The 17627-nt window shown below is 40.2% G+C and overlaps 1 protein-coding gene across 1 annotated transcript in view; it reads left to right on the forward strand.

The window, feature by feature from the left end:
• The window catches only part of atg5 (ATG5 autophagy related 5 homolog (S. cerevisiae)), a 190148-nt gene extending 173490 nt beyond the window's left edge, over positions 1-16658 (forward strand). The window contains exon 9 of the transcript XR_009827721.1: positions 10469-16658. The gene's annotated coding sequence lies outside the window, so the exon portion shown is untranslated. The remainder of the gene's footprint in view (positions 1-10468) is intronic.
• The last annotated feature ends 969 nt before the right edge of the window (positions 16659-17627 follow it).

Raw genomic sequence — 17627 nt, forward strand, 5'->3', positions numbered from 1 at the left:
GGTCTGATCCCGCAGCAATAAAAGCGCGGAGGGAAAGCCTCGTAAAAGAAGAAAGGTGGGCGATGGCGATTAAGTCTTCTTTCTGCTTCCTGCGACGACCGACCAATCCCCACTCGCCCCCCCGGGTGGTCATGTGACCTCCAAACATGTTAATTGCAGCCCAAAGGCCGTTTGATGCCTCGCCAAATGACTGCTGAGGGTCGCCCATTGTCCACTTCCTTTGTGCGTGTGTGTGGATTTAGGGACTTAATCCCTGAATGGAGAGGCCATTAGAGAGAATTAAACAGGTTAGGGCGGCCATGATCCCCCCCCCTCCCTCGTCTGTCCTTCCCTCCCTCTCTTTCTCCATGGCGAGCGCGTGGCGAGCATCAGCGTCCAGGCCCTCCCAAAAGTGATGGAGGTGTGCGAGGTTGCCAAGTTCCTAATCTGTCCAATCCCCCCTGCTGGCAACACACACACACACACACACACACACACACACACACACACACACACACACACACACACACACACACACACACACACACACACACACACACAACAGATGGCAGAAAGTCAATTTGAGCCAGACCCAAACCAGACAGAACCTATCCCCCCCCCCCCCTCAACCCCCCACCCCCCAAAGCTAATCAGTGTCATTAGCACACTCTTCATCATCAACACCAACATAAACAAGGTCCTGTTCCTGGTTTGTCCATTCGCGTTATGGTTGTCTGTTCACACCGCGCTCCTCCACCCACACCGTGTATGTGGATTCAAACCGTGATTGTCGATTCACCCGTCTTTCTGCACCACGTTTTTCCATTCACACCACGATTGTCCACTCACCCGTTTGTCCATTCACACCGTGTTTGTCCATACACACACTATGAATGTCTATACACACTGCGTTTGTCCATTCGCACCACGGTTGTCCATAAACACCATGACTGTCCATTCACACATTGTTTGTCCATTCACACAATTGTCAATGTACACTGTTTTTCCATTCACACACTACGAATGTCCATACACACTACGTTTGTTCATTCACACCACGATTGTCCAAAAACACCATGGCTGTCCATTCACGCTGCGTTTGTCCATTCACACATTGTTTGTTTATGCACACCAAGATTTCCAATTGCACCGTGTTTGTCCATTCACACTATGTTTGTCCATTTACACCATTATTGTCCATTTACACGATTGTCTATTCGCACCGTGTTTGTCCATACACACTATGAATGCCCATACACACTATGTTTTTCCATTCACACCATGGTTGTCCATAAACACCATGACTGTCCATTCACGCTGCGTTTGTCCATTCACACATTGTTTGTCTATCCACACCAAGATTTCCCATTGCACCGTTTGTCCATTCACACCATGTGTCTCCATTCGCACATGTTTGTATACTCACACATTTGTCAATTTTACACCGTTTTTCCATTCACATGCTGTTTTTCCATTCACACACTATAAATGTCCATACACACTACGTTTATCCGTTCACACCATGATTGTCCATAAACACCATGACTGTCCATTCACGCTGCGTTTGTCCATTCACACATTGTTTGTCTATCCACACTAAGATTTCCAATTGCACCATGTTTGTCCATTCCCACCATGCGTCTCCATTCGCACATGTTTGTATACTCACACATTTGTCAATTTACACTGTTTTTACACTCACACACTATGAATGTCCATACACACTACGTTTGTCCGTTCACACCACGATTGTCCATAAACACCATGGCTGTCCATTCACGCTGCGTTTGTCCATTCATACATTGTTTTTTATTTATTTGTTATTTATTAGCCTTTATTTAACCAGGTAAAATCCCATTGAGATCAAAGATCTCTTTTCCAAGGGAGACCTGGCCAAGAGGGCAGCAGCAAGGTTACATTAAAAACAGTAAACAAATACATAAAACATCACATTCACGACATTAAAACTTGCTCACATAACACATGTGCATACAGACAAGGTAGACTGCAGTCCTTTCACAGAAGCTTTAAACTCATTCAACGTAACAAGGGTTTGAAGTTTAATATTCGATTGTAGGTTATTCCAAGCCTTCGCTGCTGAAAACCTAAATGCTTTCTTGCCAAGTTCAGTTCTTACTTTGGGGACGACAAATTGCAGAACATTCATTGAACGAAGATTGTGACTTCCTTGTTTCTTTGTTAAAAGACAAGACAGATAAGATGGAGTGATACTGATGGAACGAGATATTTTCCATATATCCATATTTAAGTGTTACTTCTTTCTAAAAACTCCTATAGTCATATTTACATCAGCTAATGTCTCGTGTGGTACAAAGTGCTTGGATTCGAGTGTCCTTGGTTAGAGTCAGAGCACTGTCTTTGTTGAGACTGCCATTACATTCCTAAGATAAGAAGCACAGCTAGACTGGGGAAACAGCAGGTGGGGGGGGACAGGAGAAGGAGGAAGTAGAGAGGAGTTCCGGGGTTTTGGTAGACCGATCTGGACCGGGCTAGGGAATGCTTGGGTGCTGGATTGGTCTCAGGTTTGTCCTCTTAGCTTGGAGAATAAACCACAAAATACCAACTTCTGCCTGGTGATTGAATATAAACAACAGCATATTGCCATAAAAAGAATCTGGGAGAGACTAGCAATTTGAATTCCCCATTGGAGGAATGCTGGTCGACGCAACAATTTGGGGGCTTCGTCCGAGATGGCACGCTGTTGATTGATGACTTCTTGCAATCTTCTGGACAGACTCAATTGGCCAATTCAAGGTAAGCAGAACCTTTCTTTTTAGATAAAATCTGCATTAGGAGTCTGTCCTGAAGTCTGTAAGTCAAACACTGTTTTGTAATCCCAGGCACAGAGTGGTGATTTTGATAGATTGATTGCATTTTTGCCCTGTCTGCCATTTTACATAATAGTTGTACATAGTGGTCAACTCATGTCATTGTGTCTTGAATCTTTCATCTGTGCCTGATAAAGTTATTGGTTAAAGTCCATCCGTATATTAAAATCCAGAATGGTTTTGTAGATGAAAACATACCAATGATTGAGGCGTCGAGCACATAAAGATGTCCAGTTAACCATTGAGTATAATACGCAATGGTGAGTAAGGGGAGCGCAGTTGGTGATAAATCTCAGTGCACCGTGGTACACACTATCCAGCTTGTGGAGACAACCAGCAGTAGCATTCATGTACAACACATCTCCATAGTCAATAACAGGTAAGAAGGTTGTTTCCACCAATTTCTGTTTCACAGTAAAAGAAAAGCAAGACTTGTTTCTATAATAAAATCCCAGTAAAAGTTTCAGTTTTTTTTACAACATACTGAATGTGCTCCTTAAAGGCCTACTGAAACCCACTACTACCGACCACGCAGTCTGATAGTTTATATATCAATGATGAAATCTTAACATTATAACACATGCCAATACGGCCGGGTTAACTTATAAAGTGACATTTTAAATTTGCCGCTAAACTTCCGGTTCGAAACGCCTCTGAGGATGACGTATGCGCGTGACGTAGCCCGGGGAACACGGGTATGCCTTCCACATTGAAGCCAATACGAAAAAGCTCTGTTTTCATTTCATAATTCCACAGTATTCTGGACATCTGTGTTCGTGAATCTGTTGCAATCATGTTCATTGCATTATGGAGAAAGAAGCTGAGCAAGCAAAGAAGAAAGTTGTCGGTGCGAAATGGACGTATTTTTCGAACGTAGTCAGCAACAACAGTACACAGCCGGCGCTTCTTTGTTTACATTCCCGAAAGATGCAGTCAAGATGGAAGAACTCGGATAACAGAGACTCTAACCAGGAGGACTTTTGACTTCGATACACAGACGCCTGTAGAGAACTGGGACAACACAGACTCTTACCAGGATTACTTTGATTTGGATGACAAAGACGCAGACGTGCTACTGTGAGTATGCAGCTTTGGCTTCTAAACATTTGATCGCTTGACCGTATGTGCGCAACTTTTTTTTGCGTATGTATGTAACTTTTTTTAAATATATAAGCTTTATGAACCTTGGGTTAGGTGAACGGTCTTTTGGGCTGAGTGATTGTGTGTGTTGATCAGGTGTTTGAATTGTATTGGCGTGTTCTATGGAGCTAGGAGCTAGCAGAGGAGCTAGGAGCTAGCGTAACAAACACGCAGGTGTTTTTATGCAGGATTAATTTGTGGCATATTAAATATAAGCCTGGTTGTGTTGTGGCTAATAGAGTATATATATGTCTTGTGTTTATTTACTGTTGTAGTCATTCCCAGCTGAATATCAGGTCACCCCCGGCTCTCACAGCATCTTCCCTATCTGAATAGCTTCAACTCCCCACTAGTCCTTCACTTGCACTTTCCTCATCCACAAATCTTTCATCCTCGCTCAAATTAATGGGGAAATTGTCGCTTTCTCGGTCCGAATCTCTCTCACTTCATGCGGCCATCATTGTAAACAATAGGGAACTTTGCGTATATGTTCAACTGACTACGTCACGCTACTTCCGGTAGGGGCAAGCCTTTTTTTTTATCAGATACCAAAAGTTGCAATCTTTATCGTCGTTGTTCTATACTAAATCCTTTCAGCAAAAATATGGCAATATCGCGAAATGATCAAGTATGACACATAGAATAGATCTGCTATCCCCGTTTAAATAAAAAAAAATCATTTCAGTAGGCCTTTAAAACTCAAGTGGTCATCAATTAAAAATCCTAAATATTTAAAAGCACATACTAACATAATTTGTTGCCCATTTCTTGTTAAAATGTTCTCACACAGTGCTGATCTTACATTGTGATTGTGTGTATTTATGTAAATGGTGAATAATAATGGGCCCAACACAATACAATGTTTGTCTATCCACACCAAGATTTCCCATTACACAGTGTTTGTCCATTCACACCGTGTGTCTCCATTCGCACATGTTTGTATACTCACACATTTGTCAATCTACACTGTTTTTCCACTCACACACTATGAATGTCCATTCACACTACGTTTGTCCATTCACACCATGATTGTCCGTGAACACCATTACTGTCCATTCACGCTGCATTTGTCCATTCATACATTGTTTTTCTATCCACACCAAGATTTCCAATTGCACCGTGTTTGTACATTCCCACCATGCATCTCCATTCACGCATGTTTGTATACTCACACATTTGTCAATTTACACTCTTTTTCCATTCACACACTATGACTGTACATACACACTACATTTGTCCATTCACACCACGATTGTCCATAAACACCATGACCGTCCATTCACACTGCGTTTGTCCATTCACACAGTTTGTCTATCCACACCAAGATTTCAAATTACATCAAGATTTCCCATTACACAGTGTCTGTCCATTCACACATGTGTCTCCATTCACACATGTTTGTATACTCACACATTTGTCAATTTACACAGTTTTTTCCATTCGCACACTACCAATGTCCATACACACTACTTTTGTCCAGTCACACCATGATTGTCCATAAACACCATGACTGTCCATTCACGCTGCGTTTGTCCATTCACACATTGTTTGTCTATCCACACCAAGATTTCCAATTGCACCATGTTTGTCCATTCACACCATGTGTCTCCATTCGCACATGTCTGTATACTCACACATTTGTCAATATACCCTTTTTTTCCATTCACACACTATGAATGTCCGTACACACTATGTTTGTCCATTCACACCATGATTGTCCATAAACACCATGACTGTCCATTCACGCTGCGTTTGTTCATTCACACATTGTTTGTCTATCCACACCAAGATTTCCAATTGCACTGTGTTTGTCCACTCACACCATGTGTCTCCATTCACACATGTTTGTATACTCACACATTTGAAAATTTACACTGTTTTTCCATTCACACACTATGAATGTCTATACACACTACATTTGTCCATTCACACCACGATTGTCCATAAACACCATGACCGTCCATTCACACTGCGTTTGTCCATTCACACAGTTTGTCTATCCACACCAAGATTTCAAATTACACCGTGTTTGTCCATTCACACATGTGTCTCCATTCACACATGTTTGTATACTCACACATTTGTCAATTTACACTGTTTTTTCCATTCGCACACTACGAATGTCCATACACACTACTTTTGTCCAGTCACACCATGATTGTCCATAAACACCATGACTGTCCATTCACGCTGCGTTTGTCCATTCACACATTGTTTGTCTATCCACACCAAGATTTCCAATTGCACCATGTTTGTCCATTCACACCATGTGTCTCCATTCGCACATGTCTGTATACTCACACATTTGTCAATATACCCTTTTTTTCCATTTACACACTATGAATGTCCGTACACACTATGTTTGTCCATTCACACCATGATTGTCCATAAACACCATGACTGTCCATTCACGCTGCGTTTGTTCATTCACACATTGTTTGTCTATCCACACCAAGATTTCCAATTGCACTGTGTTTGTCCACTCACACCATGTGTCTCCATTCACACATGTTTGTATACTCACACATTTGAAAATTTACACTGTTTTTCCATTCACACACTATGAATGTCTATACACACTATGTTTGTCCATTCACACATGATTGTCCATAAACACCATGGCTGTCCATTCACACTGCGTTTGTCCATTCACACATTGTTTGTCTATCCACACCAAGATTTCCAATTGCACCATGTTTGTCCACTCACACCATGCGTCTCCATTTGCACATGTTTGTATACTCACACATTTGTCAATTTACACTGTTTTTCCATTCACTCGCTGTTTGTCTATTCACACCAAGTTTTACAATTACACCATGTTTGTCGAATTATACCATGTATCTTTATTCACACTATGTTTGTCTATTCACACCATGTTTGTCCTTTCATGCCATGCTTTTTCTATTCACACCTCGTTTGTCTATTCACACCATATTTTTTCCATTCACATGCGTTTGTCCATTCACATAATCTCTGTCCATTTAAAACATGTGCCGTTGTTCACACATTTGTCCATTCACCTATTTTGTTCCCCACATCACACCATGTTTCTCTATTCACATCACATTTGACCACCCGCACCAAGTTTCTCCATTCACACCATGCGTCTTTACTCATACAATACTACGTTTGTCCATCACCACCATATTCCTCTGTCCATTCACACTGTTTTTCCATTCACACTATATCTTTCTTTACATGCCAGATTGTCCATTCACACAGTGTTTCTTCCTTCAGACTATGGCCTTTTTCTATTCACACCATGTTTGTCCATTCACACGCATTTTTCCATTCACATAATCTCTGTGCATTTAAAACATGTGTCGTTGTTCACACACTTGTCCATTCACCCATTTTTTCCCCCACTTCACACTGTGTTTCTCTATTAACATCACATTTGACCACCCACACCGTGTTTCTCCATTCACACCATGCGTCTTTACTCATACCACATTTGTCCATTACCACCATATTTATCTGTCCATTTATTCTGTTTTTCCATTCACAGTATATCCTTCTATACATGCCAGATTGTCCATTCAAACAGTGTTTCTTCGTTCACACCATGGCCTTTTTCTATTCACACCATGTTTGTCCATTCACACGCGTTTTTACATTCACATAATCTCTGTGCATTTAAAACATGTGTCGTTGTTCACACACTTGTCCATTCACCCATTTTTTCCCCCACTTCACACTGTGTTTCTCTATTCACATCACATTTGACCACCCACACCGTGTTTCTCCATTCACACCATGCGTCTTTACTCATACCGCATTTGTCCATTACCACCATATTTATCTGTCCATTTATTCTGTTTTTCCATTCACACTATATCCTTCGATACATGCCAGATTGTCCATTCACACAGTGTTTCTTCGTTCACACCATGGCCTTTTTCTATTCACACCATGTTTGTCCATTCACACACGTTTTTCCATTCACATAATCTCTGTGCATTTAAAACATGTGTCGTTGTTCACACATTTGTCCATCCACCCATTTTCCCCCACTTCACATCGTGTTTCTCTATTCACATCACATTTGACCACCCACACCATGTTTCTCCATTCACACCATGCGTCTTTACTCATACCACATTTGTCCATTACCACCATATTTATCTGTTTTTCCATTCACACTATATCCTTCTATACATGCCAGATTGTCCATTCACACAGTGTTTCTTCATTCACACCATGGCCTTTTTCTATTCACACCATGTTTGTCCATTCACACACGTTTTTCCATTCACATAATCTCTGTGCATTTAAAACATGTGTCGTTGTTCACACATTTGTCCTTTCACCCATTTTTTTCCCACTTCACACCGTGTTTCTCTATTCACATCACATTTGACCACCCACACCATGTTTCTCCATTCACACCATGCATTTTTACTCATGCCACATTTGTCCATTACCACCATATTTATCTGTTTTTCCATTCACACTATATCCTTCTATACATGCCAGATTGTCCATTCAAACAGTGTTTCTTCATTCACACCATGGCCTTTTTCTATTCACACCCTGTTTGTCCATTCACACGTGTTTTTCCATTCACATAATCTCTTTGCATTTAAAACATGTGCCGTTGTTCACACATTTGTCCATTAACCCATTTTTTTCCCCACTTCACACCGCGTTTCTCTATTCACATCACATTTGACCACCCACACCATGTTTCTCCATTCACAACATGCGTCTTTACTCATGCCACATTTGTCCATTACCACCATATTTATCTGTCCATTTATTCTGTTTTTCCATGATGTGGGGGAAAAATGGGTGAATGGACAAATGTGTGAAACAGGACAGTGATTTAAATGCACAGAGATTATGTGAATAGACAAATGCGTGTGAATGGACAAACGTGGGGTGAATAGAAAAAGCATGGCGTGAATGGACAAATGTGGTGTGAATAGAAAAAGGCCATGTGTGAATGAAGAAACACTGTGTGACTGGACAATCTGGCATGAATAGAAAGATGTAGTGTGAATGGAAAAAACATGGTGTGAATGGACAAGCGTGGTGTGAATAGAAAAAGCATGGCGTGAATGGACAAATGTGGTGTGAATAGAAAAAGGCCACGTGTGAATGAAGAAACACTGTGTGACTGGACAATCTGGCATGAATAGAAAGATGTAGTGTGAATGGAAAAAACATGGTGTGAATGGACAAGCGTGGTGTGAATAGAAAAAGCATGGCGTGAATGGACAAATGTGGTGTGAATAGAAAAAGGCCATGGTGTGCATGAAGAAGCACTGTGTGAATGGACAATCCTGGCATGAATAGAAAGATGTAGTACGAAGGGAAAAAACATGGTGTGAATGGACAAACGTGGGGTGGATAGAAAAAGGCCATGGTGTGAATAAAGAAGCTCTGTGTGAATGGACACTCTGGCATAAATAGAAAGATGCAGTGCGAATAGAAAAAACATGGTGTGGATGGACAAACGTGGGGTGAATAGAAAAAGCATGGCGTGAAGGGACAAACGTGGTGTGAATAGAAAAAGGCCATCGTGTGAATGAAGAAGCACTGTGTGAATGCCAGATTGTCCATTCACACTTTGTTTCTTCGTTCACACCATGGGCTTTTTCTATTTACACCACGTTTGTCCATTCACACCATGTTTTTTCCCATTCACACGCATTTGTCCATTCGCATAATCTCTGTCCATTCAAAACACATGTCGTCGTTCCCCACATTTGTCCATTCGCCCAATTCCCCCCTCTCCCCCCCCCACATCACACCGTGTTTCTCTATTCACATCACATTTGACCACTCACACCAGGTTTCTCCATTCACACGTTTGTCCACTCACACAGTGCTGAAAAAACACAGCAACGGAAACCTGTCCGCATCCTCTTCCCTTTCCGATCCAAAAGGGTCTTTAGAATAAAACATTTTGACTTGATTAAAAATGTGGGTAGAATTTTATTAATATAATATATTAATTATAATATAATATTAATTTATTAGTAATATAGAAAAGTATCAAAGCTGTTTATCTGTTTTATGGAGGAATGTAGTTAATCATAGAACTGGCACCTAATGTTTGAAAAAAGTACTGATTTTGAATCGAGAATCGATTCCGAATCGAGTCCGTATCGAATCGAATCGTGCGGTGCCTGAAGATTCACACCTATTGTTACCACATTTGAGTTATTGTGCAGAAATAAGTACAAAAAGTACACGCCGCTCACTGACCGTGTCACAAAAGTAGTCAGTTAGATAATAAAAGTTGAAGTGATTTTCATTGCTTGATCAGTAAAAGATCATTTTTAATAATTGTGACAAAGTTTAATGTATTAATGGACTTGTGATGACGATGATGAGTCTTCATAGGATGGACTTTGTCACTTTATTTACCTTCCTTGTGTTCCGCCACATTAAGTAGCTCTTCCTGTGTGTGTGTGTGTGTGTGTGTGTGTGTGTGTGTGTGTGTGTGTGTGTGTGTGTGTGTGTGTGTGTGTGTGTGTGTGTGTGTCCAGATTGAGTGAGTGCTCATTAAGAGGTTAAATGGGGCCCGTTGTTCGAGCGCCATGCTGATTAGGCCGGACGGGTCGGGGCTGGTGGGCACCTGCCACAATGGGCCCGGGACTCATCCATCAGCGCTGACCCGGCCGCCGCCGAGCCCCCCCGGACAGAGCGCACGCCCCCAGGGGTGCCCTGGATGCTCCTCCACCCAGGAACTGACCGACGCTCTTAACACCCCGCCCCTGCTAGCTGACCCCCACGCGGGCGCCAGGATTAACCACACTGGCCTCTTCTTCTTCGCGGGCCCGGCCCGCGTTCTGACCCTTCCAAGTGACCCAAATGTGGAGAAATGTTGCTGGCATTGCTTTTTTTTGTTTTAACAATGAGGTCACATGACTGAGTGAGCCAAACTCCTTCACAGTCCAAAATGAAGGACGGAACTTTGAACACAACACGTTATAGATTCTTTACCAAAGTCGTGTAAAATGAACACCACAACCCTCAACATAGACGGAAAAAAAAAGAAAAAAAGCCATCTAACAGTGTGGAGGTAAATACAAGTTCTTGTAAGGACTGGAAGAACACCTGATGGGGAATATTTTATTCATAAAAAATAGATTTAAAAACTGATCCTGAAACACTTTCTAGCACCAAAAAGATAACTGGGCCAAAAAGAACCATGTAGGAGAAAAAAGACCCATAAAGAAGTGAGAAGAACCATTAAGAAGTAAGAAGAACCATAAAGAAGTAAGAAGAACCACAATTAGTAAGAAGAACCATAAAGAAGTAAGAAGAACCATAAAGAAGTAAGAAGAACCAAAATTAGTAAGAAGAACCATAAAGAACTAAGAATAACCATAAAGAAGCAAGAAGAATGAAAAAGGAGTAAAAACAACCATAAAGAAGCAAGAAGAACCATAAAGAAGGAAGAAGAACCAAAAAGTAGTAAAAAGAACCATAAAGAAGCAAGAAAAACCAAACGTACTAAAAAGAACCATAAAGAAGCAAGGCGAACCAAAAAGTAGTAAGAAGAACTCTACAGAAGCAAGAAGAACCATAATGAAACAACAAGAATCAAAAAGTAGTAAGAAGAACCATGAAGAAGCAAGAAGAACCAAAAAGTAGTAAGAAGAACCATAGAGAAGCAAGAATAACCAAAAAGTAGTAGTAAGAAGAATAAATAAGCAAGGAGAACCAAAAAGTAGTAAGATGTAATATAATGAAGCAACAAAAACAAAAAAGTAAGACAAACCACGAAGAAGCAAGAAGAACCAAAAAGTAGTAAGAAGAACCATAAAGAAGCAAGAAAACAACAAGTAGTAAGAACAATAACGAAGCAAGGAGAACCACAAAGTAGTAAGAAGAACCGTAAAAAAGAAAGAAGAACCAAAAAGTAGTTAGAAGAACCATAAGGAAGCAAGAAGTACCATAAAGAAGGAAGAAGAACCATAAAGAAACAAGAAGAACCATAAAGACGCAAGAAGAACCATAAAGAAGCAAGAAGAACAAAAAAGTAGTGAAAAGAACCATAAAGAAGCAAGAAGAACCAAAAAGTAGTAAGAAGAACCATAAATAAGCAAGAAGAACAATAAAGAAGGAAGAACAACCATAAAGAAACAAGAACAACCATAAAGAAGCATGAAGAACCATAAGGAAGTAAGAAGAACCAAAAAGTTGGAAGAAGAACAATAAAGAAGCAAGGAGAACCAAAAAGTAGTAAGAATAAACATAAAAAAGTGAGAAGAACAAACAAGTAGTAAGAAGAACCATAAAAAAGCAAGAAGAACCAAAAAGTAGTAGGAAGAACCATAAAGAAGCAAGAAGAACTATAAAGAAACAAGAAGAACCACAAAGAAGCAAGAAGAACACAAAGTAGTAAGAAGAACCATAAAGAAGCAAGAAGAACCATAAAAAAACAAGAGGAACCATAAAGAAGCAAGAAGAACCAAAAAGTAGTAAGAAGAACCATAAAGAAGCAAGAAAACCAAAAAGTAGTAAGAAGAACCATAAAGAAACAAAAAGAACCATAAAGAAGCAAGAAGAACCATAAATAAGCAAGAAGAACCATAAAGAAGCACATATAACCATAGAAGAGCAAAACAAACCATCAAGGAACAAGAACAAAATATAGGAGTAAGAAGAACCAAAAAAGTGTCAGAAAATAATAAGGAGCAAAGTCCAAACAAAAGCATGAGGGAGCAAAAAGAAGAATATAAGAGCAAAGAGAACCATAAAGAACAAATAACAACCATGAAGGACCAAGTAAACCCATAAAGAAGCAAAAAGAACCATAAAGTAGCAAGACAATCATGGAAAAGTCAGAGGAACCATGAAGGAGCAAACAAGTATTAAAGTAACATGAAGGAACAAGAAAAACTATGAAGGAACAAGAAGAACTATGAAGGAACAAGAAGGACCATGAAGGAAGAATAAGAACTATGAAGAAACAAGAAGAAACATGAAGGAACAAAAAAAAAACTATGAAGGAACAAGAAGAACTATGAAGAAACACGAAGAACCATGAAGGAACAAAAAGAACTATGGAAGAACAAGAAGGACCATGAAGGAACAGGAACATCCATGAAAGAACAAGAAGGACTATATAGAAACAAGAAAGATCATGATGGAACATGTAGAACTACGAAAAAACAAGAAGAACCTTGAAGGAACAAGAAGGACTATGAAGAAACAAGAAGAACTATGAAGGAACAATATGAACCATGAAGGAACAAGAAGGACTATGAAGAAACAAAAAGAACCATTACTGGACAAGAAGGACTATGAAGAAACAAGAAGAACCATTAAGGGACAAGAAGGACTATGAAGAAACAAGAAGAACCATTAAGGGACAAAAAGGACTATGAAGAAACAAGAAGAACCATGAAGGGAAAAAAATAACTATAAAGAAACAAGAATAACCATGAAGGAAAAAGATGGACTATATAGAAACAAGAAAGATCATGACGGAACATGTAGAACTATGAAAAAACAAGAAGAACCTTGAAGGAACAAAAATAACTATGAAGAAACAATACGAACCATGGAGGAACAAGAAGGACTATGAAGAAACAAGAAGAACCACAAAGGTACAAGAAGGACTATGAAGAAACAAGAAGAACCACAAAGGTACAAGAAGGACCATGAAGAAACAAGAAGGACTATGAAGAAACAAGAAGAACCATGAAGGAACAAGAAGAACCATGAAGAAACAAGAAGAACTATGAAGAAACAAGAAAAACCATAAAGGAACAAATATAACTATGAAGGAACAAGCAGAAATATGAAGACACATGAAGAACCATGAAGGAACAAGAAGATCCATAAAGGAACAAGAAGATCCATAAAGGAACAAGAATAACAATTAAGGAACAAGAAGAACCATGAAGGAACAACAATAACTATGAACAAGCAAGAAGAACCATGACAGAACAAGAAGGACCATGACGGAACAAGAAGAACCATGAAGGAACAACAAGAACCATTAAGGAACAAGAAGAACCATGAAGGAACAAGAAGAACCATGAAGGAACAAGAAGAACCATGAAGGAACAAGAATAACTTTGAAGGAACAAGAAGAACCACGAAGGAACAAGAATAACTATGAAGGAACAAGAACAACCATGAAGGAACAAGAAGAACTATGAAGGAACAAGAAGAACCATGAAGGAACAAGAAGAACTATGAAGGAACAAGAAGAACCATGAAGGAACAAGAAGGATTATGAAGAAACAAGAAGAACCATGAAGGAACAAGAAGGACCACGAAGGAACAAGAAGGATTCATGAAGGAACAAGAAGAACCATGAAGGAACCAGAATAACTTTGAAGGAACAAGAAGAACCATGAAGGAACAAGTATAACTATGAAGGAACAAGAAGAACCATGAAGGAACAAGAAGAACTATGAATGAACAAGAAGAACCATGAAGGAACAAGAAGAACCATGAAGGAACAAGAAGAACCATGAAGGAACAAGAAGAACCATGAAGGAACAAGAAGGATTATGAAGGAACAAGAAGAACCATGAAGGAACAAAAAGGACCACGAAGGAACAAGAAGGATTATGAAAGAACAAGAAGAACCACGAAGGAACAAGAAAACCATGAAGGAAGAAGAAGGATTATGAAGGAACAAGAAGAACCATGAACGAACAAGAAGAACCATGAAGGAACAAGAAGAACCATGATGGAACAAGAAGAACCATGAAGGAACAAGAAGGACCGCGAAGGAACAAGAAGGATTCATGAAGGAACAAGAAGAACCATGAAGGAACAAGAATAACTTCGAAGGAACAAGAAGAACCATGAAGGAACAAGAAGGATTATGAAGGAACAAGAAGAACCATGAAGGAACAAGAAGGACCAAGAAGGAACAAGAAGGATTCATGAAGGAACAAGAAGAACCATGAAGGAACAAGAATAACTTTGAAGGAACAAGAAGAACCATGAAGGAACAAGAATAACTATGAAGGAACAAGAAGAACCATGAAGGAACAAGAAGAACCATGAAGAAACAAGAAGAACCATGAAGGAACAAGAAGGATTATGAAGGAACAAGAAGAACCATGAAGGAACAAAAAGGACCACGAAGGAACAAGAAGGATTATGAAGGAACAAGAAGAACCACGAAGGAACAAGAAACCATGAAGGAAGAAGAAGGATTATGAAGGAACAAGAAGAACCATGAAGGAAAAAGAAGAACCATGAAGGAACAAGAAGAACCATGATGGAACAAGAAGAACCATGAAGGAACAAGAAGGACCGCGAAGGAACAAGAAGGATTCATGAAGGAACAAGAAGAACCATGAAGGAACAAGAATAACTTTGAAAGAACAAGAAGAACCATGAAGGAACGAGAATAAATATGAAGGAACAAGAAGAACCATGAAGGAACAAGAAGGATTCATGAAGGAACAAGAAGAACCATGAAGGAACAAGAATAACTTTGAAGGAACAAGAAGAACCATGAAGGAACACGAATAACTATGAAGGAACAAGAAGAACCATGAAGGACCAAGAAGAACTATGAAGGAACAAGAAGAACCATGAAGGAACAAGAAGAACCATGAAGGAACAAGAAGGACCGCGAAGGAACAAGAAGGATTCATGAAGGAACAAGAAGAACCATGAAGGAACAAGAATAACTTCGAAGGAACAAGAAGAACCATGAAGGAACAAGAAGGATTATGAAGGAGCAAGAAGAACCATGAAGGAACAAGAAGGACCACGAAGGAACAAGAAGGATTCATGAAGGAACAAGAAGAACCATGAAGGAACAAGAATAACTTTGAAGGAACAAGAAGAACCATGAAGGAACAAGAATAACTATGAAGGAACAAGAAGAACCATGAAGGAACAAGAAGAACCATGAAGAAACAAGAAGAACCATGAAGGAACAAGAAGGATTATGAAGGAACAAGAAGAACCATGAAGGAACAAAAAGGACCACGAAGGAACAAGAAGGATTATGAAGGAACAAGAAGAACCACGAAGGAACAAGAAAACCATGAAGGAAGAAGAAGGATTATGAAGGAACAAGAAGAACCATGAAGGAACAAGAAGAACCATGAAGGAACAAGAAGAACCATGATGGAACAAGAAGAACCATGAAGGAACAAGAAGGACCGCGAAGGAACAAGAAGGATTCATGAAGGAACAAGAAGAACCATGAAGGAACAAGAATAACTTTGAAAGAACAAGAAGAACCATGAAGGAACGAGAATAACTATGAAGGAACAAGAAGAACCATGAAGGAACAAGAAGGATTCATGAAGGAACAAGAAGAACCATGAAGGAACAAGAATAACTTTGAAGGAACAATAAGAACCATGAAGGAACACGAATAACTATGAAGGAACAAGAAGAACCATGAAGGACCAAGAAGAACTATGAAGGAACAAGAAGAACCATGAAGGAACAAGAAGAACCATGAAGGAACAAGAAGGACCACGAAGGAAGAAGAAAAACCATGTAGGAACAAGTAGATTTATGAAGGAACAAGAAGAACCATGAAGGAACAAGAAGAACTATGAAGGAACAAGAAGGATTATGAAGGAACAAGAAGAACCATGAAGGAACAAGAAGGATTATGAAGGAACAAGAAGAACCACGAAGGAAGAAGAAAAACCATGTAGGAACAAGAATATTTATAAAGGAACAAGAAGAACCATGAAGGAACAAGAAGAACCATGAAGGAACAAGAAGAACCATGAAGGAACAAAAAGGACCACTAAGGAACAAGAAGAACCATGAAGGAACAAGAAGGACCACTAAGGAACAAGAAGAACCATGAAGGAACAAAAAGGACCATGAAAGAACAAGAAGAACCATGAAGGAACAAGAAGGACCACTAAGGAACAAGAAGAACCATGAAGGAACAAAAAGGACCATGAAGGAACAAGAAGAAGCAAGAATGTTTGTCCTTGTGTTCCACATGTGAGCTTGAGATGTCCGACATGAGGCTGACATCTCCAAGGCACGCAGGACAAGAACCTCACAACTTCAAGAAATGACTTCCTGTCCCTGTGCCTCCCACCCAGTCCTGCACCTTCACCTCCTGGACCCTCACCCTGCAGGTCTGGATCCTCACCCTACAGGTCTGGATCCTCACCCTGCAGGTCTGGATCCTCACCCTGCTCTCCACCCTGCAGGTCTGGATCCTCACCCTGCAGGTCTGGATCCTCACCCTGCAGGTCTGGATCCTCACCCTGCTCTCCACCCTGCAGGTTCCGTCACCAGCGTGACCTCCTGACCCCAGGGTGAGCTGCCCTTTGGCGCCACTTTATCAGCGAAACGCTGAGCTGGGCGTTCACCTCCGAGACCCTCACCAAGTGTCCTCTGGAGGACCCTGAGGAGCACGCCTGTCCAGATGGAAGCCATCCACGCCACATTAATAACCACTTTATTAACCACCCACGCCACATTAATAACCACTTTATTAACCACCCACGCCACATTAATAACCACTTTATTAACCATCCACGCCACATTAATAACCACTTTATTAACCACACACGCCACATTAATAACCACTTTATTAACCACCCACGCCACATTAATAACCACTTTATTAACCACCCACGCCACTTTAATAACCACTTTATTAACCACACACGCCACATTAATAACCACTTTATTAACCACCCACGCCACATTAATAACCACTTTATTAACCAC

This window comes from Entelurus aequoreus, linkage group LG11 (genome assembly GCF_033978785.1).
Source record: "Entelurus aequoreus isolate RoL-2023_Sb linkage group LG11, RoL_Eaeq_v1.1, whole genome shotgun sequence".
Taxonomy (NCBI): domain Eukaryota; kingdom Metazoa; phylum Chordata; class Actinopteri; order Syngnathiformes; family Syngnathidae; genus Entelurus; species Entelurus aequoreus.